The sequence below is a fragment of the Mustela nigripes genome, chromosome 12 (genome assembly GCF_022355385.1).
Source record: "Mustela nigripes isolate SB6536 chromosome 12, MUSNIG.SB6536, whole genome shotgun sequence".
In the NCBI taxonomy this organism is placed as follows: Eukaryota; Metazoa; Chordata; class Mammalia; order Carnivora; family Mustelidae; genus Mustela; species Mustela nigripes.
Genome location: NC_081568.1, coordinates 103,822,960 through 103,838,325, shown reverse-complemented (window position 1 = coordinate 103,838,325; position 15,366 = coordinate 103,822,960). Strand labels below are relative to the sequence as shown.

The 15,366-nt window shown below is 39.9% G+C and overlaps 1 long non-coding RNA gene across 2 annotated transcripts in view; it reads left to right on the top strand.

Moving 5' to 3' along the window:
* The window catches only part of LOC132027961 (uncharacterized), a 61,104-nt gene that overhangs the window by 38,025 nt on the left and 7,713 nt on the right, over window positions 1-15,366 (top strand). The window contains exons 1-2 of one of the 2 annotated variants that reach the window (XR_009407279.1): window positions 6,045-6,119; window positions 12,841-12,948. This is a non-coding gene — a long non-coding RNA (uncharacterized LOC132027961). Of the gene's footprint in view, window positions 1-6,044; window positions 6,120-12,840; window positions 12,949-15,366 lie in introns of those variants that run through there. The other variant, XR_009407280.1, reaches the window with a different exon arrangement.

Sequence of the window (15,366 nt, the reverse complement as noted above, 5' to 3'; positions counted from 1 at the left end):
GGGACAGAATCAGTATTAGATGCATGTAAATCAGGAAACAGTTCTGTGATTAAGTGCTTAATTATTGTTAAATATTATTTCTGAAAGGTCTACCTTGAGTATCTATCTAGTACAGTTACAGTTTCTAGCCTTGCAACATTGAGAATGTTTAGGGCTGTCTATATCCGGAATCCTTTTCTGATCTTTCCTATTTGAAAAATCTTGAGAAATCAGAATTCTCTTCCTAACCCCACCATCGCCCAAGTAGACACTCTCCCAATTCAATAATCCTGAGGACTGAGATGGGTAGAACTCGACTTAAGCCATATCCCCAGTGTCCAGCCCAAGGCCTGAAAAAGAAGTCTTGGTGAAAGATGAATGCAGTGGTATCTCTAGAATTTTGATATGTAAATGATTTAGAGGTGATCCTCTGATTGACTGAAGATTAGAGAGCTTGGATTGAGATTGCATTTGCTATAGGAAGTGATGGTGATTGGGGCTCCTGGGTGGCTCAGTTGGTTAAACATCTGCCTTCAGCTCAGGTCATGATCCTAGAGTCCTGAGTTTGAGCCCTGCATCTGGCTCTCTGCTCATCTGGACGTCTGCTTTCCCTCTGTCTCTCCCCACTGATCATGCACTTGCTCTCACACTCGGTTGCTCTCTCTCTCTCTGTCTCTTTACAAATAAATAAAATCGTAAAAAAAAAAAAATTGGAAATGATGGTGATCAAAGAGCTGTGGCTGGGCTCCTGCTCAGCTGGTAGTGTACTGGAGAGTCTCTCTATCTCTTCCTCTGCCCCTTACCCTGCTTTCACACTCTCTCTCAATAAATAAATAAATAACATCTTCAAAAAAAAAAAAAAAAGAAAAGAAAAGAGGGAGAGAGAGAGAGATGTGGATAATGTCCCCTGATGCCAGCCCTTGAAATCACCAAAGAATGAATATGTGAATGTATGAATATGTGAATAAAGGTGTAAAAGAAGATAGCAGGGCTAGAGCTCTGTCTCAGTAGACACCACCACTGGGATACAATCTCCAAGCAATGGAGGAGGAATCTCAAAATGGGACTTGAGATGGACTAATCTGATGTAGATTGGGCATTAATATATCTTCTTTATCTGCTGACACCCCTAACCTGGGGAAGTCTGCATTATAATAATTATACAAGAGATGCAGTCAGTGCCCTTGCGGAAAGACAAACAACTTGAATACAGCCTTTGGCCTGTTAAAGGCAAAATTCAACTAAGTAAATTTGAAGATCTAAATTCTAAAGATCTAATCTTTATTAAAAGATTCATTAATTTAAAAAAAAAGATTCATACATGAATCAGGGGCACGTGGGTGGCTCAATCAGTTAAGCATATGCCTTTGGCTCAGGTCATGATCTTGGGGTTCTGGGATCGGGCCCTGAGTTGGGCTCCCTGCTCAGCAGAGAGTCTGCTTCTCCTTCTCCCTCTGCCCCTCACCCCTGTTAAATCTCTCTCTCTCTCTTAAATAAATAGTTTTTTAAAAAAATTCATGAGTCAGGCAGCATCCTATCTAAAAGTAGAGGGAGGCTCTGAGAAGGTTTTTATAGGAAGGTGGAGGCAAGAAAGTTATTAGCGCAAGAAAACATTGTTGTGGGAAAAGCAGGGGTCTTATCATGAAGATTACTTCACCTACCCTTGGAGGATGGAGAGGGCCCCGGTGGCACACTCTTTGGTGAACAGTAAATTCCTGACTGATTCGTTAAGACCAAATTTCTGGGGGAGGCTGAAACTGCAATTCAATTAGATATTAAGCCCTGGTTTATGGACTTGGCCTAAATGACAGCATTTGGGGCCTGTTATTTTCTTTTTAACCCACCCATCACCTGTAGCCTGGTTTATTTTATCTTCATCTTCTTTTATTTTATTACTGAAGTATAGTCTGCATACAATGTTACACTACTTTAAGTGTACAACATAGTGATTTCAACAAGTCTGTATATTTTGCTATGTTCACCACAAGTGTACCTAACTTCTGTTGGAATATCTCTGGTTACATCCCCTAAGCTGTACCTTTATCAGCATAACTTCTTCATTCCCTAACTGGAAGCCTAGATCTCCCACTCCCCTTCACCTATTTGGCCCACTCCCCTGCCCCTGCTTCCCCTTTGTTAACCAGCAGTTTGTTCTCTGTATTTATGCCCATAACCCAGTTTAGAAAGCGATGGTCTAGATTATATGTACTTACTGATGGGCTGTCATTACTTTTTCAATTTTCCTCACAGTGGTATGAGATTAATGACATAACCATTCTACATCTGGATGCAGAAGAAACTCAAATATATAAGCTATCATTGTCATGTTTATAATCCATAATGATCTGATGAAGTAGTATATTTGGATAGCTAAATGATATTGGAGAGTTTATGTTAAGTTTTTAATTTATTTGATTGATTTGTTGAATTTTTTAATTAATTTGGGTTTTTAATTGGACTGTGAGTTTTTAATGCACATGGGACCAAGAATTATATGTCTTCTTTGTTGACAAGCTCTCTCTCTTCCATGTAATCTTGGTCTCTACGTTTTTTTGCATTTATTTTTACTTCTATCTGGAAACTTGTCTGACTGGTCTTTGCTTCTGAACACGTCAGGTTATGCAAAAGTCTTGGCATTCTTTGCTTGATGATGGCACAAACGACTAATTAAGTGTGAGGCAAATCCTTGTCAGATAACTTAGTCACATAATTCCAGAGAACCACTTGTAGGTATTAGTCATTAAAGTGTTTCTTTATTTTAAAATGACTACAAAAGTTATGGAAATAGCAAAATGCCTCCCCTGCCCCTTTCTAGAGCTTTTAGTTTTTCTCTTTCAGTCTTCATGGCTAGACTTCTTTTAGAAGCTTGAAAGTAATTTTTCTCTTGTTATTGGGGTGTTTTTGGCAAACACTGGAGCTGAGTGTAGCCTGATTTATTGTGATTGTTTCTGAGTTTGTTTATCAACATAATTAATATTATCACAACTGTTCTTGGAACAGAACTTAATCCTTCAGCTTTTGTTTTTGACTCTGGGATGATTAGCTTTGGAGAAATAAATGTTGAAAAATTTAATGCCAGTCATGAGAGCAGCAGTAGCATTCCTTGGCCTTCCTGCTTCTGCCCACGTGTGTTTCCACGCACATCTGCTATAATGTCTCCGAATTAGTCCTGTTCCACCAGTCTGGAGAAAATTGAGAGTCCTCTTTTCTGAGCCTTTACAAGTGAATTTCTTCCTACAAAGGAGCCCCAAGAACCACTCAGTGACACAGATTCCCTTTTCTAAGAAAAGGAAGTCACTGCTTTTAGCATGGCACTCCCTGGGCAATCTTAGCAGGGATATTTTATTGAAATACCCAATTTAAAAATCTTGGGTTCTGTGGGATGCCTAGTGAAGTCGGTTAAGCATCTGCCTTCGGGTCAGGTCATGATCCCAGGGTCCTGGGATGGAGTCCCACCTCGGGCTCCCTTGAGCCCTGAGCCCACTTCTCCCTCTCCCTCGGCCCCTCCCTCCCCCTCGGCCCCTCCCTCTTCCTCTGGCCCTCACTCTGCTGGTGCTCTCTCTTTCTCTCTCAAATAAATAAATAAATTCTTTTTTTTTTAATTAATTTTTTTTTTATTTGTTTGACACAGCGAGAGAGATCTCAAGTAGGCAGAGATGCAGGCAGAGAGAGAGGAGGAAGCAGGCTCCCTGCTGAGCAGAGAGCTGGATGGGGGGGGGCCTCCATCCCAGCACCCTGGGATCATGACCTGAGCCTAAGGCAGAGGCTTTAACCCACTGAGCCACCAGGTGCCCCTCAAATAAATAAATAAGTTCTTTCAAACAAACAAACAAACAAACAAACAAAAAACTTGGGTTCTTTAATGAAATGAATTTCAGCAATGCTGTTTTCATTCCTTTCTGTCTCTTCTTTCTTTTAATCCCATGCTTAACCCTTTGTGACCCAGTGGGATTTTCAAGTTCCTTACTGAGAATATTCGCACACTCAGGTGTACTGAGATCCTGGACTAACAGGACCTCAAGTGTCAAATGTCCTGTCCGAACTTAGGTTCCACAGATGACAGATTGTGCAGTATATAGTGCAATAAGGAGTTGCTATTGTTTTACCAAGGGGTCATTTCTTTCGTCTTTAGGAGTACCTGAGTTTAAGTTGCTAAGAGACCGTAGCTCAGTCCATAAAGATTGTTCTGTTAATCTGGCTCTTTCCATAACATTCCTACATTCCATTTATTTTATTGTCTGTCCTGCTATAAAAGTTAACTGCTTTATCTCTGCCTGACATCCACTCCTTCACACTCCCCACTCTGGTTTCTAAAGAAAACCTGGAAGAATAAGGACAGAAGTCCCAGCAAAGAGCCTGCAGGCAAGGAAGAAAGAAAAGGGAGAGGATGGGGAGGGCGAACAGCTGGTGAGTGGGGTGGTTAAACCTGTCAGTGCTCCTGGGCTCCTTTTCCTCATTTACTAAACCTGCGGTCAGGCCTTGGCCACTGCGGCTTCCTTTGGCTTCTGTTCCTGACTTCAAGACCATCCCCAGGCTACACTGCCTTAGAAGGCAATCTGTTATTCTCCTGTTGGCTCAAGGGATGATTCTGCCACTGTACCCGCTGGCCTGGCATCACGGAAATCTGACAAGCCTGCCTTGCAGAGACAGAACAGATGGGCTTCTCTCCCTTTTTTCCTTTTATTACAGTGGAGAGAGAGAGGCCCAGAGGAGGAGGAAGCTGCTGGTGCAGAAGTTGCCCTCTAGAAGGGAGCTCTTGTGAAATTCATACTGCAGGGAAAACAATCCTGTGGGAGTGTCATTTTCAGTTGTGCTGTTGCTGGCATGACCATTGAAACTGTACTGTTTCCCTGAGCTGCTTGGACTTCGTTTCCGCTCCTGCATAATGCACATATAGGGTTCTCTGCTCTGTGGGCAGCAGGGATCCCAAGGATACCCAGGCTTGCAGAGCTGCCGGGTTTTCTAATTTAATGAGTCAAGCAAAATCCAAGATGTATATTTTTTAAATCGTGTGCTTTTGTGGCTCAAACAATATATCAACATGAAAGAGTGATTTTAATCATTATTATATATTTTTGCTATACAAAAGGACACATCACTTCTAAACTTTCATTGAGTGGGTGAGAACTCAGTGCTCCCTAGAATCTCCTGGGAGTTTTACAAATGACAGCGGCCCAGGCCTTAGCCTAAACCAGCTGACTCTGAATCTATAGTGGTGAGGCCCAGGCATCTGTATTTTTAACAAACTCCGCGGGGGAGTTGAGAATCACTGGTAGAAGATTATATTGTTAAATAGCCTGTTTGCTGTCTAGTGAGTTTAAGAAGTCATCTCTTCCTGGTCGTAATTCCCTCCCTAGCCCCAGAAGAAATCACCAGCCTAAATTTGGTGTTAAGTGTTTCCATTCAAATATTTAAACCTTATCACATATATGTGTATGTTTGCAACTCCAAATAATACATAGAGTGGCATTTATAAGTTTAAAAAACTTTGTATAAATGGAGTGATGCCATATATATCTTTTTTTAAGATTTGTTTGTTTTTTTGACAGATCACAAGTAGGCAGAGAGGCAGGCAGAGAGAGAGGAAGGGAAGCAGGCTCCCCGCTGAGCAGAAAGCCAGATGTGGGGCTCAATCCCAGGACCCTGGGATCAGGGCCTGAGCCAAAGGCAGAGGCTTTAACCCACTGAGCCACCCAGGCACCCCACCATATATATCTTTCTGAAAGATTTTTTTGTTGTTGTTCAAGATGTATTCATATTGATGAATGTAATTTTGTCATTTTCAATGCTATATATACTCTGTTGTGTAAACATAAAAACAATTATTTTGTTGAGGTGAGCCAGTGATTATACCATTTTAATGGAATTATTTCCATTTTGGGGGTATTTTCTCCCATTTTTGTGTTCAAGAATGCATGTTTTAATAGTGATAATTTTCACTGTAACTCAATTTGGGGTTTTCTTTTTCCATTTAATATCCTATAATAAACTTCCTTCCATGTTTTCATATGTCATAATGTTTATTTAACTAACTACATAATTTTCCTATTTATCATAATTTATCTAGCAGTTTCCCTAATTTTTACCCCTAATGCATTTGTGTGGGATGGAGCTGGTGATGCCAGGAGAAGGATTTACAGGTATGCAGTTTACTTGATTTCTTGAATTATTTCCCTAGAATAACTTTCTAGGAGTGGAATTATTGGATCAAAGTCTGAAAAAATTTTGTGATTCTTGGTACATTTTATAATATTGCTTTCTAAACACACTCTCATCATCTCTGGGTTAATATTGAATGATTTTGTTTCATGGGAACATACAACATTAGGAGTGCTTCTTTTGGAGAAGCCATGCTTGGTTCTAAACCTTTAGAAAAGTTGAACACTGAAGAGTCCCCAGGATTGCATCTATTTAAGTAGATGAATACACAGAGCTAGATTCAGTAGCAAATACGCAAGAAATAACAAATACACCGGGCCATCAATTCCAGATGTGATTTAACAATGATAATTGAAAATCCCATGCTATGTTGCCTAATCTCTTTCCTGCACCTCAGCCTCCTAATCCGTAGAATGAGGTTATGATAGAAATAATAATAGCAGTGAGTAGTGCAACAACATTTTTGCAGTGTTTATTCACATGCGAGGCACTGTTCTAAACACTTTACGTGTACTAGCACTTAATTTGAATCACAGCTCTATCATGTAGACATGATTATTATTATCCCTAGTTTATAGTTGAGGAACCAAGGCACCACAGAGAGTTTAAACAACTTTTCTAATGTCCTAAAGCTAGTAGTACATGGCCGAGCCAGAATTCTAACTCAGAATTCGAACTCAAACTCTGGCTCCAGAGTTGATGCTCATAATCACTACATAAATAAGATGGTTCATATAAAATACCTACTTCAGTGCTTGGAATATAGTTAGCACTCAATAAATGCTTGATATATGTGTATTTTAATAGAGAAATAGAGTGCAAATGTGGGAAGGGGCAGAGGAAGAGAATATCCAAGCAGACTCCCACTGAGCATGGAACCCGATGTGGGGCTCAATCTCATGATGCACGAGATCAGGACCTGAGCCGAAGTCAAGAGTTGGACGCTCAGCTGCCTGAGCCACCTAAGTGCCCCAGCTATAATATATTTTTAAAAACCAACTGAAGTACTATAGGGAGTGACCAAATTGATTTACAAGCTCTAGAAAATAGTCAATAGGTGGAAATTTCAAAAGGGCAAATTTTGACTCAACAGCAGTAGTGCATATCTTGGACATTGGACATGAACAAGGGAAGTCTGAATGGCCACTTGTTAAGAATGTTCTAGAAGAAATTTCTGTATCAGATGGGTGGCTGAACTAGATGAGCTCTAAGGCAATTCCCAACTACAGGATTCTATGATTCTGGGATAGAATATTAGGTTCTTTTCCCACACAGTAAATCTTCATTTGTTTTCTTTAATATTAGTTTCAGTTTATGAACCTTATTGATGTTATTTTCATTGTAATTATCTGAATCATTCACCAACAAGAGCGTGGCTTTGTAGTTTGTGTAACCTTTGGCAGTCTCTCATGTTGTAATGCTTGATGTGTTATAATACCTGAACATTATAACGAAGGGTGCTGGGGGAACTGACAAATAAACATGGTAGTTACCTTGGTGGTCAACCTTCCTAAGCAGGCATCTACAGGGCAACCGTCACTTGGCTAAATATCATTTGAAGTCTGTCATCTTTATCAAGAAAACACGCAGGCCCATGAAATGGGGCTTTTAATGTTTACAGTGAAAAATTATGGGACTGTGATTGTGGATTTGAGTTGATGTCACATTTATAACAACACAGTTTGCAAGTGACTCAGGGGAGTGCCAGGGATTTCTTGCTGGGAAGGGGAATTGCTCCCTTGATGGAAGTAATTATTTTGCTCAAGCCATGGGGAAGCCACACCTGACCTTATGATTTGTGTCCCTTTTGGATTTCATTCTGTGCAATTATTTTGTCTTTACCATTCCATCTGAAGCAATCCTTTAGGAAGATGCACAGGAGAATTTTGTGTATCAGATTCATGTCATTTTTCCAAAAAGAGTCATTTAAAGGGAAGAGTTAATTCCATTACAAAGATGAATATGGAATCCACAGTAAATATACTGGATTGGCTCTGAGATTTAGTACTTAGAAAACAATTTCTTATTGGCTATATATTATTGTCTTTGGTCTAATGTTTTAGATTGTGCTGAACGTATAGTTACTATGGAGATAGATGAAAATAGGTATGGAGTTTTGGTTATCAAACTGTCAACAAATTCACCATACAAAAATAGGATGTAGAGTCAGAAGGAGGGTAGACAAAGGCTTTCAAAACAGTTATGAGATTTAATCTGTGATGTAGTGGGGAATGAGAAAGCCAGAGAGCAATTGGACTTTAAACAAGAGATTCTTCAAAATCTTGAGATAAGCCATTTGAAACAGTCATTTTTGAATCATCAGCACTGAAACACACAATTTGCCTTATAGAGAAAACAAGTCTCTTTTTATTTAGTAGGATTCGACTATTTTCAACATTAATAATAATTCTAAAATAAAAACTAGAGGTTGATTTCATGCAAACAACTCATGTATCTATACATATAAATACCACTGACCTTTGAACAACACAAAGATTAAGGGTGCTGACCCCTTTGCAGTAAAAAATCTGAAAATCTGTGTACGATTTTTGACTCCTTAAAAACTTTGCTAATAGCCCACTGTTGGCGGGAAGCCTTATCAATAACACAGCAATTAGTACACATTTTGTACGTTATATGTATTATGCATTGTATTCTTAAAGTAAGCTAGAGAGAAGAAAATGTTATTAAAGAAAATCACATGGGAGGAGGGCACCTGGGTGGCTCAGTGTGTTAAAGCCTCTGCCTTCAGCTCAGGTCATGATCCCAGGGTCCTGGGATTGAGCCCCGCATCGGGCTCTATGTCTGCCTCTCTGCCTACTTGTGATCTTGTCTGTCAAGTGAATAAATAAAATCTTAAAAAAAAGAAAGAGAAAGAAAATCACATGGAAGAGAAAATGCATTTACAGTAATATACTGTATTTATAGGAAAAAATTCATGTATAAGTAGACCTGTGCCATTCAAACCTCTGTTGTTCAAGGATCACCTGTATTTATACTCTGTGTTTAACATATAGATATTGTAATTCCAATGAAGACAATTTTAAAATGCCATTTTATTTTGAGTAAGCTAAGATTTGCTTTGTAATCTGGCCAACTAATAAGCAATTATGACCATACATTTGGGGCATCTTGCTTTGGGGAACTCCAAAGACAGTAGCAAGCCGTCTGGCAGTAATTATATCTGTCATTATCCTTGTGTTATTCATAATGGATCCAATAGGATGAGGGTGGTGTCTCCAGTCACCCTGGAACTTGAATTAGAACCCTTCAGTCTTGAATGACAGCAGTGGGCCATCAGAGTCACTGCTGTTTTGGAATGTAAGTAGCATTTTTAAAAAGGAACATGTGTTCTTCACATACATAAAGTAAATATAGAAAGATTGGCTTAGGCTAAACATACTCCAGGTAAGTTGCAGGATTGGATAGTAAAAGAATGAGTTCATATTGTAAACTTTTCAAAACATAAAAATTCGATCATATTTATTTAAGATGAAAGTAAATTCTTTTTAAAACATTTTATTTATTTATTTGAGAGAGAGGCCAAGAGGGAGGAGAGCTAGAGGGAGAAGCAGACTCCCCGCTGCTGGGTGGGGAGCCCGATTCAGGGCTGCATCTCAGGACTCTGGGATCATGACCTGGGCCAAAGGCAGATGCTTAACAGACTGAGCCACCCAGGCCCCCCGAAAGTCAACTTTTGATTCAAATAAAACAGAAGGCAGTTGACAAGAAAAGTTTGTCCAAGAAATGACAAATGTATGTTATAGCCAAGTATCTTAATTTACAAATTACTCTTTGGCAAATTATACTTTGATAACATCTTACTACATTTTCGAGATTACATGATTATAAATATGAAATTTGAAAATCATAAAATATATTTTATTGTGTGTAACATTTTTTAAAAAGTATCCGGAGGAAGGCAGTATGTTTATCATTTATAAAGCAAGGCAAAGAAAAAAAATTTTTTTAAGACTTTATTTATTTATTTGACAGAGAGAGACACAGTAAGAGAGGGAACACAAGCAGGAAGAATGGGAGAGAGAGAAGCAGGCTCCCCTCTGAGCTGGGAGCCTGATGTGGGGCTTGATCCCAGCACCCTGGGATCATGACCTAAGCTGGTGGCAGACGCTTAACGACTGAGCCGCCCAGACACCCCGGCAAGTAAATTGATTTAGAATTCTTCTTGTAGGTTCGTGGAATAAACGATACTTTCCTTTAGAGATAGAAGTTGGCATTGGTCTTCCTGCCCATGGTAAAGGTTTGAACAGGGACAAGGCAGACTGAAAAATAAAAGGAGTCTCTTCCCTGCTGAGGAAGGAAGCAGGAAGCGATTGGAGCAGATTGAATTTAGGCCTTCTCGTTGAGGAAGTCCTTGTACAGGTCTTTCTCTGCCTCTGACATGTTCTGTAGGGATGACTCTGCCAGAGGGTTACCTAGGAGAATACTTTTTTTTTTTTTTTTAATGCAGAGAGGGCTGCTCTATAAACATGACAAGTATGGCATGGAAAACGTGATATTCTTCTGTTGAATCCTGTGAGTCATGGCTGCAGATGAGGCATGTGAGGTCAATAGCCTGCCTGCTAAGATGGGAGCAGTACTGAAGGGAAATCTGGTCAGTACCATTTGGGGGTAAAACGGCCGCCTCATCAGCATGGTGGCTTCGCCCCACCTACCTTTCTCTCCTGCCCCATGCTTCCAATCAGTCCAACTTGGAAGCTGATTATGCCCCTATGTGGGAAGGACAGGTTTCTCGTCTGCTCACTTTGCTAAGGCAGAATGAGTTCTTGCTAGGAATTGGTGCTTTGAAAGAGCAGGAAACCTCTGTGCCAAATGCTCTTGGGACTGCAGACCAAGTTCGTGACTTAACAGTCTAATCTACTGGCAGCGATTCAGGTACAAATCACAGGATTTGGAACTGGAAGGGAGTTTTAAATATTTTATTTATTTATTCGTTTGAGAGAGACAGAGAGAGAGAGAGAGCATGAGGAAGCAGGGTGAAGAGCAGAGGGAGAGGGATAAGCAGACTCTGTGCTGAGCTTGCCCCAGGACCCTGAGAGCGTGACCTGAGTGGAAATCATGGATCAGACCCCCAACCTACTTAGTCACCCAGATGCCCCTTGTAGGGACTTGAAAGACTTAAAGAACCCAATCATACCATTTTGCATGTGAAGAACTGAGACCGTGTGAGAGCCACAGAGCTAATGAGTGCCAGAGAAATGGGACAAGAACCCGAGTGTCTTGAGCAGGATCCTTGTAATGGACCAGCGTGTCATTATTCAGGAGATCTGTGAGTGCTGTCTCCTGGCCAGTGCTTGTTCCTATGTGTAGTTACTAAGTGATGTTGGTAAGAATCATAATTTTAGAAGGGGTGATTTGGGGCTTTGTATTTAAAGAAATGAATTGTCATGAGTCTGTCATGTGCAAACGAGTGCCAAACAATGATCTTAACACTGTTTTATAAAACAATCATAAGCCCCACAGCTTTTCCTTATTGGGATGTGTCCTTAACTGAACTCATGGAGATTAATACTTCATCTTCTATCCCTCTGAGTGTCTCATACACACACTGAGAAAGCTAAAGTTGAAATCCTGAATTCTCTGGCTCATATTTAGAGATGACTCCTTTCCTAGTAGATTCTTTCTTTCTTCCTTCCTTTCTTTCTATTTCTTTCTTTCTTTCTCTTCCTTCCTTCCTTCTTTCCTTTCTTTCTTAAAATATTTTATTTATTTATCTGACAGAGAGACAGAGACATGAGAAAAGCAATACAAACAGGGGGAGCGGGACAGGGCGAAGCAGGCTTCCCACTGAGCAAGGAGCCCGATGTGGGGTTTGATTCTAGGACCCTGGGATCATGACCTAAGCCAAAGGCAGACGCTGAGCAACTTAGCCACCAAGGTGATCCTCTAGTAGATACTCTTTATCTGAACTCCAACACTAGACAGCTGGGCATTCCTTTAATGGGAAGACTTAACTTTTGTCCCTTCTAGGCATCCTGCCCAACTTAAAAGGTGGAAATCCTTGCGACTTTTTCTCGAACTTCTCCTGGTATGTCTTGGGTAGTCACGTAAATTGACATAAGGCAAAGAATGTTGAGGAAACACGATCAGACAGACAAAAACCCTTCATTATTAGCATCCTGGAAACAAATTGCATTGCTTTGGTCCTGCTCTCCATAAATACAGTAGTTCCCCCCCTTATCCACAGTTTAGCTTCTGTCATTTTGGTTATCCTCCCTTAAATGTGGTCTGGAAGCAGATGATACTACTGACGAATCGTCAGGAGGTCAATCGAAGGCTAAGGCTACTTCAAAATGCCTACGACATCACCTTTCCCTCCCGTTACCACTCAGGCATTTTATCATCTCTTATTGTCAAAAGAAGAAGGGTGAGTACAATAAGATATTTTGAGAGAAAGAGACAGAGACCACATTCACATAATATTTATTTTAGTATATTGTTATAATTGTTCTATTTTGTTATTATTGTTATTAATCTCTTAACTTAGGTGTCTATGTATAGGGATAAAATGTAGTATATAGAGGGTTTGGTACTATCTGCAATGTCAACCATCCACTGAGGGTCTGGAAACATAACCCTGTGGATAATGGGGGCCTATGGTACATAGAATACAGAATGCAGATACCGGCTCTATGAAAGTTTTTTTTTTTTTTAACGGTTTTATTTATGTATTTTTTTAAGTTATCTGTACACCCAGTGTTGGGCTTGAACTCACAATCTGGAGATCAAGAGTTGCGTGCTCTTTTGACTGAGCCAGCCGGGTGCCCCTCCATGAAACTTTTAAAGCAGGTAAATTTTTACAAAATTCTATACCTACTATGTGCCTTTTTTGTTTTTGTTTTTAAAATCTGTTCTTTCGTTCAAGGAAAGGCTTTATTCTTCTGGTTGTTATCTGTCATAAAAACTTGTTTGGGGGAAAGGATTTGATGTTAGTTATTTCTATTTTAGTTTCTGCATTTATTTACCGAGTGAATATTTTTTGAGCAACCTCTATGTACAAGACACTATGCTATGTTCTAGGATATAATATGGAGAAAAATTAGACAAATCTATGCCTTTATGGATTAGGCTAGTGAGGGATACAACATAATAACACAAATAAATGTAAAATAACCTGAAGAGTACTCTGAAGGAAATGTACAAAGAGTTAGGAGATGGGGGGATTTGACCTGGTCATAAAAACCAAGGAAAGAAATTTTCATATAAAATGATTCTCGAGCAGAAATGTGGAAGGAGTTAGAGTTACCAAGGAAGGAAGAATGACTAAAATCAAGAAAAGAGTATATACAAAGGCTTTGTAATATTAGAGGGCCAAGGGGCCTACTATGTATGAAAATTTTTGCTTTTGCATAATATGTTGAGTAGGTTTGACTGGGGTTAGAAGAGATACAGATAGACTGTAAAATAGGCAAAGGTTGGCTAGAGAAGGTGGAGAAGATGGAGGAAAACAGATAATTTTGCCAGGATTGAAGGGTTTGGGCATGGAGCTGAGGGAGAAGGAGTATCATGGGTAACATCTGGCTTTCAGGCTTGTTCAACCGGATGACTAGTTATGAGCTAGCGAGTCATGGAAAGAAACCAGATTAGGAGTATTGGTGGATGTGGGGAGTGGTGCAAGCTTGATTCATTAAGCTTGGGTACCTTTAAGAATCCCCAAAGGACCAGGTAAGCTGCCAGTCATATAGACAAGTCTGATGCCTGAGGAGTCAGAGACTTGGGCTAGAGATATAAACTTGTGAGTCATCTCTGTATGGATAGTAATAAGGATACTGTGGAGACAGGGGAGCACCTGGAAAGAGAATATTTTAGAGTGGATTTGAGTAAATGCTTTACTTTCCTCTGGGGATCGATCTTTTAAGTCTTCTCCAAGTACAGAACAAATGGCTTTGATTCTTGATCAAAGTCTTTCGGTTTTGGAAGCAAGTAGACAAATGGATGAATTGGGCAGAAATGTCCCTGAAATTATGCTGCACAAGTGGCATAATTGCTGGGCTTGTTGAAAAGTTATTGTTGTTATTTTGTTTGGGCTTGTTGAAAAGTCAACCAAAAGACATGAAAGATATTTTTAAAATCTTTAGGGAAAATAAAATTTTAGGTGTCTGCTTAATGGACAGATGGTGCATATGGAGATAAGGTCAGGTAAAGTGCATTGTCTGCAAAGCAAATTAAATTCTGTGTTAGCAAACAAACTGATTAGAATGATCAAAGATGTCCTTTCTTTTTTTAGAATAAGAATTTTTTTTTAAGATTTATTTATTTATTTATTTATTTGACAGAGAGAAATCACAAGTAGATGGAGAGGCAGGCAGAGAGAGAGAGGGAAGCAGGCTCCCTGCTGAGCAGAGAGCCTGATGCGGGACTCGATCCCAGGACCCTGAAATCATGACCTGAGCCGAAGGCAACGGTTTAACCCACTGAGCCACCCAGGCGCCCAAGATGTCCTTTCTTTTTAAAAAAAATTTTTTTAAAGATTTTTATTTATTTATTTGACAGAGAGAGATCACAAGTAGGCAGAGAGGCAGGCAGAAAGAGAGAGAGAGAGGAGGAAGCAGGGCTCCCTGCTGAGCAGAGAGCCCGACATGGGACTCCATCCCAGGACCCTGAGATCATGACCTAAGCCAAAGGCAGAGGCTTAACCCACTGAGCCACCCAGGCGCCCATAAAGATGTCCTTTCAATCTAAAAGTTGCTCAACGGTATTTTTTGTATGTGTGAAGAATGAATTAGCCTAAAAACAGAATTAACTTAAAACATCCCTACTGGTTTTTAGTGAGTTGAAAGTGTTTTTCTCATTCTTTGTGTTCACATTCCTTCAAAATGTAATGTTTAATAGCAGGCACCGGTAGGAGGGCTAGGCTTCTTCCTTAGGTCCTTGGTTTTGCTGTATCTGCCAGTTAGTGGGGTTTAATATTCCTTCTCTGATTCGTTAATTCTACATTGAGAAATTATCCTTTCAGACAGCAAACATTTATTGATTATTTACTATGTAGTAGGCATTGTTTGGGATGTTCTCACCTTTATCATCTTATTTAAGAACAGACACACTTTTTAGGTCTCTGCTTCAGTATTGGCACTGTGAAGAATACAAGTGAGTAGGATCAAAAGTTTTATCATCATAGCGCATATGATCTGCCTGTCATAAAGACTGCAAGAAACCAGGAAACAATTAGGACACACTTTAGTGCCATATAGGCTAGAATAATGTGAA